General features: G+C 44.5%; 1 pseudogene; it reads right to left on the bottom strand.

Annotated features, from left to right (window-relative positions):
* Positions 1 to 14,046: 14,046 nt before the first annotated feature.
* LOC126472229 (U2 spliceosomal RNA) lies at positions 14,047 to 14,197 on the bottom strand (annotated as a pseudogene).
* Positions 14,198 to 14,582: the final 385 nt, after the last annotated feature.

The following is a 14,582-nucleotide window of genomic DNA, read 5'->3' as shown; positions in this document are numbered from 1 at the left end:
AGAATCTAAAGACCCTCGATCAAACCACACAAATTGGAAATGATTGCGTTGACATAGCTCACTTTTTTACACCAGGAAGGGACCGTATACCGCAGGAAGCGCGATACGTTTCCGTTTATTATGTCCACCCGTACTCGAAGTAAACGGGTTTTAAGGGTTGGGTAGACAGATAGACGGTCAAGAAAGTGAGATTAGTAGGGTTCCATTTTTACTAATTTACGTGACGTAATCCTAACAACGAAAATAGCTCGGCCGGCCGCGGTGGCCGAGTGGTTCTAGGCGCTTCAGTCCGGAACTGCGCGACTGCTACGATCGCAGGTTCGAACCCTACCTCCGGCATGGATGTGTGTCATGTCCTTAGGCTAGTTAGGTTTAAGTAGTTCTAGGGGACTGATGACCTCAGATGTTAAGTCCCATAGTGCTCAGAGCCATTTGAACCATTTGAAAATAGCTCCCACAAGTACTGAAGATGAGGGCCGCATAATAATTTCCCCTACTCTTTATTCGAAATGTTCCAGTTGCAGTCGATACATCAGCATATTAATCGTAGCTACGCTTTCGATCCAAATCACGTTTGCGACAGTAGAGAAAGAAATTCAAACAGATCCCCCTATAGTGGACAGATGTATACAAACTGATTTCTCGGAAAAGATCACAGCTCCCCCTTTCCAAAACCGGGGAGTAAGGCCGAATAAAGATCTACAGCGGCAGAAGCATCCTGTGGTGGTGGCGGCCTCCCTGGCCCCTACCCATGAACCTAAACATACTGAACGACAGCCACTCCAAGAAAGCATAGTTACTAACACCAGTGCATATCCAACTGTGGCAGATACCGCAGTAGTCAGGTTACCGCCTGTAGACCCGGTTAGGGTGTATCCTAACATTGAATATACAATGCAATTGGCAAGATAGGAGTAGCCGACTATCCTGACCACTGCCTTACGACATGTGGTCCCGGTAGGACATGAGAATGGAAGAAAGGTCACCTTCTCGGTAATGGAGGCTGTAGACAGAATACAACTAAAGTCAGTGAACCTTCCCACTGACTTCCAGCCCTGCGAGACTTACTCAAGAAAGTGTTTGAAAGACATGGGGAGAAATTTGACTTAGACGACATCTACACCCAGTCAGTCCTAGCTCTCGGTCGAATCGCCTTTGATTGGAGTAAGACTTGGCCTGACGATAGAATACATACTTACTTCCCATAATGACTAAACTAACTGTCGGACAACTAAACACGCATAACAGCAGACTTGTGATGCAGGAGCTCCGAAGGGAGGTGGAGGAGAGGAGGCTTGACGTACTCTGCCTACAGGAGCCGTACTCTCAAGCTGGGAAACTTTCATTTGCAGCCGCTACATGGCAAATAGCTAGTAGTGGAGATGCCCCCAAAGCGGCAATTGTCATTACGAACCAGTCTCTACGAGTAACAGCACTCGCACAATTTTCCACCAGTCACTGCAACGTCGTGGAGATACAGGCTCCCATGGGAATTATAACCTTCATAAATATGTACTTCCAATATGGAGACAATATAGAACAACATCTGGATCAGCTAACAAGAGTAGCCACGGCGTTGCGGGGACGCAAACTGGTTATAAAAGCTGACATAAATGCAAAATCCCCCCCCCCCCCTATGGTACAGTGGCACAAGAGATGACAATGGCGAAAAAGTGGAGGATACGATCATGGCGTTACAACTTGTAGTGGCAAATAGACCTGGCAACCCTCCCACCTATGCGGCGGGAGGGGGCCTTGGCACCAACATAGACGTAACGCTAGTTACACCAAATACTGCCAACATCATCCAGAACTGGGAAGTTAAAGAGAACGCTACAACAAGTGACCATAATCTTATTATGTTTAGCCTAGGAAATAGAGGGAGCCACTGGGCCATGGGGTGGTAGTTGCATCTGAACTGAGCTGAGAGAGCTGACTGGGAGAGACTAGCGAGAGAGTGCGACATTCCTCCATTGCCAAAAGGTGACGCACAACAGGACCTGGACATAGACAAGCGGGCCGAAGAACTGGTGGGCACAGTTACCAGAGCGGTAAAGGCAGTTGTTCCAACCAGGAGGAGGGCCATGGCGGCCTCCCCGTCACCATGGTTCGCTGAACTTGAGGAAATGCGTCAGTCTGCCAGAAGGCTGAGGAGGCACTACCAGCGCAGTGTCGTCTGGTGGGAAAAGCAAAGATGGTTACTGCAATACCGGGAGGCAAAAGAGAAATTCCAAAAAAAAACTAAAAGAAGTTAGAATACGAAGTTGGGAAAGATTTGTACTGGACCAGTTGGCCCTGGACCCATGGGGAGTACCCTACAAATTAGTTAGGGAAAAGATCCGATCCCCAATGATGCTATCAACGGTCAGGCACGGGGATGCGATGACGGATTCCTGGCAGGAGACTGCCGAAGTCCTTCTCTGGTCCCTGCTGCCTGATGACGATGAGACTAGCGACACTGAAGGCCAGTCCCAGCTACGAAATGAAGATCCAGACAGAATAGCAAACGATAGGGCAGTCTACCCCTTCTCTGAAGAGGAGGTGGCTGGCCACATCAAATCATTAAAAACAGGGAAAGCCCCCGGCCCAGACGGCATTGTGGCGGAGGTGGTGCAGTTCCTGGCACCCCAACTGGTGGCGCCACTAACCCAGCTATACAATGAGTGCCTAAGACAGGAAAAATTCCCAAAAATTTGGAAAGAGGCAAATGTTATGATCATCAAAAAGGGACCCGACAAGGACCCAGCGGATGTCAAGTCCTATAGACCGATCTGCCTACTGGACATCTTTGGGAAATTACTCGAGAAATTGCTAGCTGGCAGACTGACTGCACACCGAGTGCTGTGCGGGATGAGTGGCAGGCAGTTCGGCTTCAGGCCGGGGCGATCGGCAACCGACGCGATCACTCTGGCGGCTGAGGTCTGCGGCTCTACCCCGTAGAAGTACGTTGTTGGCATCATGGTTGACATCAGTGGCGCCTTTGACAACCTGTGGTGGCCTTCGCTCTTCTCCTGCTTGCGGGAGAAGGAGTGTCCAAGGTCGCTATATGGTTGCCTGAGGAGCTATTGTGAAGGACGGAAGGTCTGGCTATCATCCCCTAGCGGCAGAGTAGGAAAAACTATAACTAAGGGATGTCCCCAGGGTTCCGTCTTAGGTCCCCTGTTCTGGGACATCCATATGGAACCACTTTTAGATAGTTTGCAGCAGAGTGAAGAAGTGCTAGAGGTGATAGCCTACGCAGATGACCTCCTTCTGCTGGTCGGCGGCCGGAGCCGCGAAGTCATCGAGCCAAAAATAGACAGAGCTATGACCAAATTACAACTGTGGTGTACAAATACTAAGATGACGATCTCACCAACAAAATCAACGTACTTATTGCTGAAGGGACAGCTAGTAAGGAACCCTACAGTCAGAATCGGAGGCTCACCAGTTATAAGACGACAAGAGACTCGCTACTTGGGTGTCATCATCGATGAAAGGTGGAACTTTGGAAGGCACATTGAGTCCGTAACCCAAAAAGCAATACAAGTACTTAACAACCTTACTTCCATAGGGCACAAACGATTCCACCTTGCACCACACCTAATCAAGCTATATCACAATAGTATACTAACTTCAATAGTGGGTCACGGATCGGGAGTCTGGGCACACAGGCTCACAAGGGTGGTGCTTGCCATGGCAGTGAGAAGGGTACAGAGAAACATGCTGTTAAGATCTATAGGGGCGTACAGAACATCCCCAGGAAGTGCCCTATTAATAATAATTGGGATCTGTCCTTTAGATATAAAAATACGAGAGCAAGCAGCATGTTATTGGGTTAAGAAGGGGAATAACATGAAAATAGAGAATATCCTGGGAGCTCTGGTGAGGGACAAGGGAGAAATACGTAGAAGGGGTGAGGACTTATGGCAGGAGTCTTGGGAAACGGATGAAACTGGCAGAAGAACCTTTGGGTTCCTGCCAAATGTAAAAGAAAGGTTAGGGATGAAGTATTTCGAGCCAACACGGGGTCTAATACACTTTCTCACTGGTCATGGGCCCTACCCGACATACTTGTGTCGGTTTGGGAAAAAGGTTACACCCGAGTGTGACAGTGGTGCTTCGGAGGGCACTCCCGACCATGTGGTTTACGAGCGCCCCCTTTTCGATGATGTAGCAGTGACATTAAGACAACAACTTCCACATAACAATACATACGACCTATTAAGACATGAAGAGACTTTTGAAACTCTAAATAGTTTGGCAAACGAGGTATCACGGAAAGTACTGACAGCATACTTGAGGGACTTTCATGACTAAAGTCAAATACTGAACGTGTCCAATTACCCTGATCCTATACCGCCTGTGCGTGGACAGGTCGACTTTTAGTTGCAATCCGCCACGTGCAGGACTAGGGGGACCAGGGTACACTAATCTAGACCAAAAGCACCGGAATTGATGTAGGTTAGTACAGTAGTTATAGCATTAGATATAGATATAACGTTAGGAACCAGCAGCGACAAACAATCTTGGCCTGCCCAGTGTCAGGGGCACGCTCATCGGGATTAGCTCGATGAGCAGGGCCTAAAGTATTAGGTTTATATCTACGCTGACACTCCTGTAACGCTGCAGGCAGTTAGGAATTAACAGGTAGGTAAGAAAACTAACAATTAGCTAGTAGTGTAGATCAATAACTGTAGTCTGCCTATTACCCTGTATTGTATCCTGTCTGTAGCTCACAATAATAAACATAGTACCATTGTAATAACAATAAAAATAGCTGCTGAATATATAACACTGTAGTATTATTATGACCCACTAATCACTAAGGTGGTGGGTTCATTTTGTATAAATATTATAGATGTTGTCAATAAAGATTTTTTTTAAATAAAAAAAATCACGTTAACAGGAATGCAAATAAAAACCATTTGCCTATACACGTGGTAATTCAGATCCCACTATAAATGCCACCGCGTTTTAGATGCGCGAGCATTCCCACTGCTAGCTACCTAAGGAACACTTCGGCTAATCAACGTTTTCTGGCTGTGGCACGTCTAATGGAGAATTCGAAACATTGTAGAATACGTTTGGCAGCTACGTCGTCGTTTATTTCCTGGGGTGGTGCAGAATTATCCTACTAAATTTACTCGCTAATAACAGTTTTTTGTTATTTCGATAAACATACCGAATGATTGCCACATAAGCGGTGACATAAAGGTAGACCATTCATGTTTTTGAGTTCAGAAAGCTCTTTGCAACAGAAACTGAAGATAATTTTGCTATTTTCATTGCGAATTTTTCGGTTTATTCATCTCTGTGGTAATAATAGAGGGCTGTTTGCCTGGGTTGTCTGCTAGCGTAGTGAAAGGTGTTTGCTACTGCAAGGGAGGTCTGGTTTGCTTTCGGTTCTAATCTAGATGGAGGCAGATAGACTATCAGTAAAGGAATTTTAAGAAGTTCTCGCACCCCCAATACGTTTTATTGCTACCTTTATTCTGTACCGGCGCCCCGTGGATGTCATTATGAAACTCTTGTAGAATTTCATACTTGTTACTGTCTACTTTTTCCGCTTCTGTCAATAACTGAATTGACTTAAGTGTGGCACTGAATGATTTTTAACTGAATCTTCACGCATTGCTAAATTTGCACACTTTCATGGTAGGTCAGCAACGGTAATCCAGTATGACTGGTCTGAACCTTTACACAGACCATTTCGCGGCCGAATGCGCATAATATTTTGCTAATTCGTAACGATCTGGGATACTTTGTCTTACTAAAACAGTTATGTTATCTCGATAAGCTGAAATTCATTTTTATTAGTACAGTTCATACTAATTAGCGTTTCTTCTTTCATTTATATCTTATATTCAGGTGTTGTGGTTAAGACACTAATCAGCATTGATATAGTCTTACACATGGTTGAAAACAGTCTGACAAATTTCGGATAGGTTTTCAGTTTCACGCCTGTGCATAGTATGTTGGTAGCACTTCGTCGCCTTGCCTGTTATGCTGTGTGGCAGACTTTAAAGCTGTGCGGATCAGCATAACGAAAAAGCGAGAGTTTTCGCTCGTTTTGTCCACGACTGTACCTACCCGGCAGTGACTGTATTGCAGACTCTTCCCACTTCTGTAGGAATGTGATAATAAGAACTCTCTGCTAAAAGAACCTGGTTTTTAAGCTCAGATTTATGTATGAAAATGGACTGTTCGAGGCTCATCCTGTCTAAATGCTAGCGACATGGAAGTACACTTCAAAAGTCAGTATGGGGCGTATACGGTGCTGTACTGTAGTTTCAATGGAACATTTGTTATTATGGGAGGGAGTACCCTATACAGCATCACTGTATTTAAATACCCCTGACAAACGTTTGGTGTCTATGCTACAGACATCTGATTCCATTGCTTCGCTGTATGGGCTGTATTTTCATCGTAAGACGATTACATTTCGAAATTAGGATGAAGTCTATATGCAGGTATATGGCGCGGAAGACTAGTGTTAATGGAACATTTGTTAGTGGTGGGAGGATACACCATGCACAGCATCATTGTACTTAAAAAGCATCGACTGACGATTGGAAACTATGCGACAGTATTTCGCAAATAATTAATTTTGTATGCTTTGAATTCCACATTTATTGCACGCAAAACCAGTCAGAGTAGGTATACCATGTTACACTGAACTTTCGTTGATCTTGGAATGATTGAGTGACAGAGATCGCGAACAGCACATCTCCATCTTAATGCTCCCACTATCTCAAGCAAAAGAATATCACAGATCTACTCTTTCTCCACTGCACCACATACCACTTCCTGCAGACCTTGTGTGTGTTCACGGCTCAATGTTGCTTTAGAAATACATCCTGTGATGAATATTGAGCTGTTGATTTTAAAATACCAACACCAAGCACAATAAAGGAAGACTGGATTTAACGTCTCGTCGACACTGAGGACATTAAAGACGGAGCACAAGCTCGGAATGTGTCAAGGATGGGAAAGTAAATAGGCCATGCCCTTTCAAGGGAACCATACTGGAATTCGCCTGAAGCGATTGAGGGAAATCGTAGAAAACCTGAATATGGGTAGTCAGACATGGATTTGAACTATCGTCGTCCTGAATGAGAGTCCAGTGTGTTAATCAAGCACAAGGAGTATTCTTGGACTAACATTGCTACTGTTGCAGATGGGAAGCCTCAGATGGAATGTGTTGCACTTTCCATCAACCGCTTCTCGATATATGTCAGTTTTCCGCACAGCTTCTCCCACTCTGTTTGAATTAGTTCCATCATCATACGTCATTATGTACACATTCTCAATTTCCAATATAATTTTGAGATTATTGTCAGCTGGTATGCCGACATTAATACACATGGACCCATTTGTGGTTAAATGATACGTACTGGTGATCAGTGTCTTCGACTCGACAGCTCAACACTTCATAGTCGCTGTCTCCCAATCCTGTGAGCCCATATCTGTTCGTGCTACGTAACTAATCTGCAAAGCAAAAGCATCATGTTGATGTTGCTAGGTTCGTGTAGGTTGGCATATCCATTCGAATATGTGACAGAAAATAAATCTCCGCGAAAGACGACGTATTTCTCCTGGAAACAAAGGGTGGATTAGGGTATGTATGGAACTATATAGGAAATTTTTTACTCGATCAGCGTGTGTGATTTGGATAGATGGGTAATCGATAATACTGGTGCGATGCACCCTCCACCGTGTACTGTACAGCTGCTTGCAGTGTATTTCTTTTAGATGTGGGGAGTTCGTAGGTGATGGAGTTGTATGCAAGCAGGTGGGAAGACCTATCGTAGAGTTCGTAGTTGACCTGAATGCAACTAAGTCTACTGCACATTAATAGGACTAGAAATCCCATACACTGTCATCGGTAGCGTTAACTGCCATAAAATGCCTATCACTACATGTCTGGAGTGATCTGAAGTAGAATGCATATATGTGGTTCAGATTCATTTGTTGGAATCTTTAAGGAAGCAATCAAAACACTATGAACTGGCAAGTCGGTCAGCTAAAGCAGAAGAATATGTCAGGCTCAAATTCATCTGCATGTATTTTTAACGAGGGTGCGATGTGACAGTGCAGGAAGCGAGTGACCGTGTGACAGTGCAGGAAGCGAGTGACCGTGTGACAGTGCAGGAAGCGAGTGACCGCAGATCCCGCCGTTATGTCACCTAGAGACTACTGCACTACAGTTTGGGTCGAGGTGTAAGAGGTACTAAAATGACTACTGTTGCTGTTGGTCAATTGGATCTCCATATACGATAGTTGGATAAGCGTGTAAGTACTTAGCTTGCTTCTAAATAAACACATGTGTGCACAAGTCATTCTGATACACTCTGCTCTAGACGGAATACAGTATTATGGCCAGTCCACTATCAAACAACGCATGAGGGTAAAAAAAAAGAGCAATGCTGTGATTTAGTCTTGAATCTCCCCCTACTCTTGCAGTAGCTCTGAATTATGTGTGGTGTTGTAAGACTGTTGCACCAATGCAAATGATTCAATGTCTAGTGTACCCGAAGCTCTGTGATACTGTTAGATTCGTATTATTGGGGTATGCTCTGTTTGGAAAAAAAGGTGATGTAGTTCTCACGAAACTATGCTATCAACAAAGACCCCGACACCACTACACGGTCGTGTTTCTAGCGTAGTAATCGTAGGAATACGATGAGGAGACTAGGACATGTGCAGGGGGACATTTATAGACAACCATTCAGTTTCTTTGTGCAGTCCACGTGTTTTCTCCTCCTGTACGTTAGTGTGTTATTTTTCTCGTTGTCACTGCCGTCTACTAAGTCAGTGATGGGTGGAGGACTAGACAGCTTCCTAACTAATGGAATACTGCTGTCGGAAAGTGATGGTATTTCGAGATAATTAGCATGGAGCTGTGACATTGCAGGGGACATCTCTTACTCGTAGAAATCAGGTGGATTCAAATGCTGTACATAGAAGACTGGAAGATTCGTGAGAATATGACAAGTAATCGAGACCCTGACGAAACTGGAGTTGAGAGGTGAGCTCTATACCACTTTCCAGAATGAAATTTCCACTCTGCAGCGGAGTGTGCGCTGATATGAAACTTCCTGGCAGATTAAAACTGTGTGGCGGACCGAGTCTCTAACTCGAGACCTTTGCCTTTCGCGGGCAAGTGCTCTACCAACTGAGCTCTGCAAGGTATGCAGGACAGCTTCTGCGAAGTTTGGAAGATAGGAGACGAGGTACTGGCGGAATTAAAGCTATGAGGACGAATCGTGAGTCGTGCTAGGGTAGCTCAGCTGGTAGAGCACTTGCCTGCGAAAGGCAATGGTCCCGAGTTCGAGTCTCGGTCCGGCACACAGTTTTAATCTGCCAGGAAGTTTCTATACTGCTTGTTCTAAATGTTGTGGGCCAACATATTAAAACCTCTCACATATGTCTCGCAAAGTGACTACAATGAGAAAATTAGGGGCTAATACGAAGATTTTTACTGAGAGACAATCAGCAGCAGAAGGTCCATCTTTTGTTTTCTCAATAAATGTGAGACAACATTGTTCCATGAGTTTTGTGTGCCTATAAATGGATGGAGTGACATCTCAATAGCAAGACTAAATTTACATCTACATCTACGAGAATACACTTACTTCATAAGCTATCATATGGTGTGTGGCGAAGGGTATCCTCTACCACTACTAGGCGTTTCCGTCCCTGTTCCACTTGCAAATCGTGCGAGGAAAAAGGGATTGTCTATTTGCCTCTATATGAGCACTTATTTCTCGTATCTTCCCTTTTTTGGTCTTTATGTGAAATGTATGTTGGCAGCAGTAGAATCCTTCTGCAGTCAGATTCAAATGTCGGTTCCCGAAAATTTCTCAATATTGTTCCTTGAGAAGAACATCCAGGGATTCCCATTTGAGCTGTCGATGCATCCAGTCACTAATTTGGCTACAGCCAATACGAATGCTTCTACAAGGCTGTATTCTGAGGGAAACCCAGGTCTGCAGGCCTATACATGTTTGGTGTTGACGGCGGTGGCTACTGCTTGCATGCTGGCCAGGGTAATGCGGGGAAGTGGCGGAGGCATCGCAGGGCTGGAGAAGAGAGTGAAACATCCTACTGACTCCATAGACCGACGGGTCTCAGCAGGATTAGTTCAGGAGCAGTATGCCAGAATTCTAAATGACTCACTTCCAGCAGCTTGACAAGGCAACCAACAGATAGAACGTGATTAGTGTTGAATATCTTCAGCTATTTGACGATGGTTGCCAACCATTTCGGTATCGGAGGAAGTGACTACCTATCCTGTGGGAAGCCCCCACAGACATCAGAGAAGCGTCTGTAAGAGTTACCTGGCAAGTATAATCCGACCGCAGGAAACCAATTACTCACCATGCAAAGAGACTCTCACGATCAATTTAATTAATTAGCAAATCAGTTTGATATCAATGATGTGCTGCTGGGTGGGTGGAAGTGAGGGCGATATCACCACAGATATGATTCGCGAGTTGGAGTGATAAGCAGTAGTTTTTTCGTTGCGATGAGATATTTTAACGAAATTTCAATCCCTCACATTCACAGGGAGAGATGACCATTGTAATAAAATCAGCTATATTACATCATCATCATCATCATCATTTAAGACTGATTATGCCTTTCAGCGTTCAGTCTGGAGCATAGTCCCCTTTATAAAATTCCTCCATGATCCCCTATTCCGTGCTAACATTGGTGCCTCTTCTGATGTTAAGCCTATTACTTCGAAATCATTCTTAACCGAATCCAGGTACCTTCTCCTTGGTCTGCCCCGACTCCTCCTACCCTCTACTGCTGAACCCATGAGTCTCTTGGGTAACCTTGCTTCTCCCATGCGTGTAACATGAACCCACCATCTAAGCCTGTTCGCCCTGGCTGCTACATCTATTGAGTTCACTCCCAGTTTTTCTTTTATTTCCTCATTGTGGACACCCTCCTGCCATTGTTCCCATCTACTAGTACCTGCAATCATCCTAGCTACTTTCGTATCCGTTACCTCAACCTTATTGATAAGGTTCCCTGAATCCACCCAGATTTCGCTCCCATACAACAAAGTTGGTCGAAAGATTGAACGGTGCACAGATAACTTAGTCTTCGTACTGACTTCCTTCTTGTAGAAGAGAGTAGATCGTAGCTGAGCGCTCACTGCATTAGCTTTGCTACACCTCGCTTCCAGTTCTTTCACTATGTTGCCATCCTGTGAGAATATGCATCCTAAGTACTTGAAACTGTCCACCTGTTCTAACTTTGTTCCTCCTATTCGGCACTCAATCCGTTTATATCTCTTTCCCGCTGACATTACTTTCGTTTTGGAGATGCTAATCTTCATACCATAGTCCTTACATTTCTGATCTAGCTCTGAAATATTACTTTGCAAACTTTCAATCGAATCTGCCATCACAACTAAGTCATCCGCATATGCAAGACTGCTTACTTTGTGTTCACACATCTTAATCTCACCCAGCCAGTCTATTGTTTTCAACATATGATCCATATATAATATGAACAACAGTGGAGACAAGTTGCAGCCTTGTCTTACCCCTGAAACTACTCTGAACCATGAACTCAATTTACCGTCAACTCTAACTGCTGCCTGACTATCCATGTAAAGACCTTTAATTGCTTGCAAAAGTTTGCCTCCTATTCCATAATCTCGTAGAACAGACAATAACTTCCTCCTAGGAACCCGGTCATATGCCTTTTCTAGATCTACAAAGCATAGATACAATTCCCTGTTCCATTCACAACACTTCTCCATTATTTGCCGTAAGCTAAAGATCTGGTCCTGACAACCTCTAAGAGGCCTAAACCCACACTGATTTTCATCCAATTAGTCCTCAACTAATACTCGCACTTTCCTTTCAACAATACCTGAGAAGATTTTACCCACAACGCTGATTAAAGAGATACCTCTGTAGTTGTTACAATCTTTTCTGTTTCCATGTTTAAAGATTGGTGTGATTACTGCTTTTGTCCAGTCTGATGGAACCTGTCCCGACTCCCAGGCCATTTCAATTATCCTGTGTAGCCATTTAAGACCTGACATTTCACTGTATTTGATGAGTTCCGACATAATTTCATCCACCCCAGCTGCTTTATTGCACTGCAATCTATTGACCATTTTCACCACTTCCTCAAATGTGATCCTATTTCCATCCTCATTCCTATCCAACTGTACATAGAAATCTGAAACATTACTGATCGTATTTTCACCTACATTGAGCAACTCTTCAAAATATTCCCTCCATATGCCCAAGGAATCCACAGGATTCACAAGCAGTTTTCCTAACCTGTCCAAAATACTTGTCATTTCCTTCTTACCTCCCTTTCGAAGACTGCTAATTACACTCCAGAATGGTTTTCCAGCAGCTTGACCCAAAGTCTCCAACCTGTTTGTTTCCAAAGTCTTCCCAAGATTTCTTCTTGGATGCTGCAATTATCTGTTTGGCTTTGTTTCTTTCTTCAACATAATTTCCTCTGTCTACCTGAGTTCTTGTACGTAGCCATTTTTGATACGCCTCCTTTTTGCTTTTAGAGGCTGCCTTCACTGTGTCATTCCACCAAGCTGTTTGCTTCATCCTACCTTTACACACTACTGTTCCAAGACATTCTTTAGCCACTTCTAGTACTGTGTCCCTGTACCTTGTCCATCCCTTTTCCAATGACTGTAATTGACTACATTCAACTAACTGGTACCTTTCTGAGATCACTGTTATGTACTTGTGCCTGATTTCCTCATCCTGAAGTTTCTCCACTCTTATCCTCCTACATATGGACCTGACCTCCTGCACTTTCGGCCTCACAATACCAATTTCGCTGCAGATTAAATAATGATCAGTGTCATCAAAGAATCCCCTGAATACACGTGTGCCCCTCACAGCCTTCCTGAATTCCTGATCTGTTATTATATAGTCAATGACAGATCTGGTTCCCCTGCCTTCCCAAGTATACCGGTGAATGTTATTATGTTTAAAAAAGGAGTTTGTGATTGCTAAGCCCATACTGGCACAGAAATCCAAGAGTTGTTTCCCGTTCCTGTTGGCCTCCATATCCTCTCCAAATTTACCCATAACCTTTTCATACCCTTCTGTTCGATTTCAAATCCTGGCATTAAAATCACCCATGAGCAGAACACTGTCCTTGTCCTTTACTCTAACAACTACATCACTGAGTGCCTCATAAAAACTATCCATCTTATCTTGATCTGTCCCTTCACAATGCGAATATACTGACACAATCCTAATTTTCTTGCTAGACACTGTCAAATCTATCCACATCAGTCGTTCGTTTACATACCTTATTGCAACTACGCTGGGTTCCATTTCTTTCCTGATGCAAAGCCCTACACCCCATTGTGCTATTCCTGCTTTGACTCCTGACAGGTAGACCTTGTATTCTCCCACTTCCTCTTCTTTCTCACCCCTTACCCGAATGTCACTAACAGCTAAAACATCCAGCCCCATCTTACTTGCAGCCTCTGCCAGCTCTACCTTCTTCCCAGGGTAGCCCCCATTGATATTAATAGCTCCCCATCTCATTACCATTTGTTTGCTGAGTCGTATCTTAGGAGTCCCTGGTTTGTCAGTTAGAGGTGGGACTCCGTCACCTCCAAAGGTCCGAGGCATTTTGCTCTGATTGTTGCCAGCATTATATTTAAAGTACCAGGGAAGAAGGTTGCTAGCCTTACTTGCCCCGAGTCCCATTGGGTTTTACCCCTAACGGCTGAGGGACTAACCGGTGGATTTGGTAGTCTTTGCCGTATGAGTACAAAGGTGACCACAACTCAGAATATGTCCGAGATGCCCAGCCTTATTCCAAAGTAACTGGTATCCCGACTGTCGGGACCACTTACTTGGCCACTCATACGTTGCCCGTGGTTCATGAACTAGGACATGGCTACAGGATCCCACACCATGAACCACAGCTATATTACAGAATTTATAAATTGATACGTAGTATTAACCTGATATTTCCAACTCCTCTGTTCTGCTGCCTTAAGAGACTTTGTAGGTGATACGGCATTTGACTACTTTAAGAGAATTCGAAAGTGAGGAGACATCCTGTGACTGAGACAGAACATGCTCTTAGAACTCCGTCATGAGCCAAAAGTGAGTTTAATATTCTAGTCCTGTGATGCAGGGCACAACAGATACTAAGCTGATGAGTACAGATATTCTTTTATCTGATAAGAGATTGCTTAGGGAAAATATAGCCTATGCCATACTGTTGTACATGATTTTCACGAAAGGTAGTGATGCTTCAGCGATGTTAAAACGCGTGTGTGCGGTACAGAATAAAGGTTCACGTCCACGCTGTCGCGGCATGCTACCAGTGTTAAAGACCGCGCTGGAGCTCCGTATGCCACGGCAAACTGGCTGACACTGACGGCGGCGGTGCACAAATGCTGCGCAGCTAGCGCCATTCGACGGCCAACACCGCGGTTCCTGGTGTGTCCGCTGTGCCGTGCGTGTGATCATTGCTTGTACAGCCCTCTCGCAGTGTCCGGAGCAAGTATGGTGGGTCTGACACACCGGTGTCAATGTGTTCTTTTTTCCATTTCCAGGAGTGTATGAACTGAC

Source organism: Schistocerca serialis, chromosome 3 (assembly GCF_023864345.2).
Source record: "Schistocerca serialis cubense isolate TAMUIC-IGC-003099 chromosome 3, iqSchSeri2.2, whole genome shotgun sequence".
NCBI classification, from domain to species: Eukaryota; Metazoa; Arthropoda; class Insecta; order Orthoptera; family Acrididae; genus Schistocerca; species Schistocerca serialis.
This window is presented reverse-complemented; position numbering and strand designations above follow the sequence as displayed.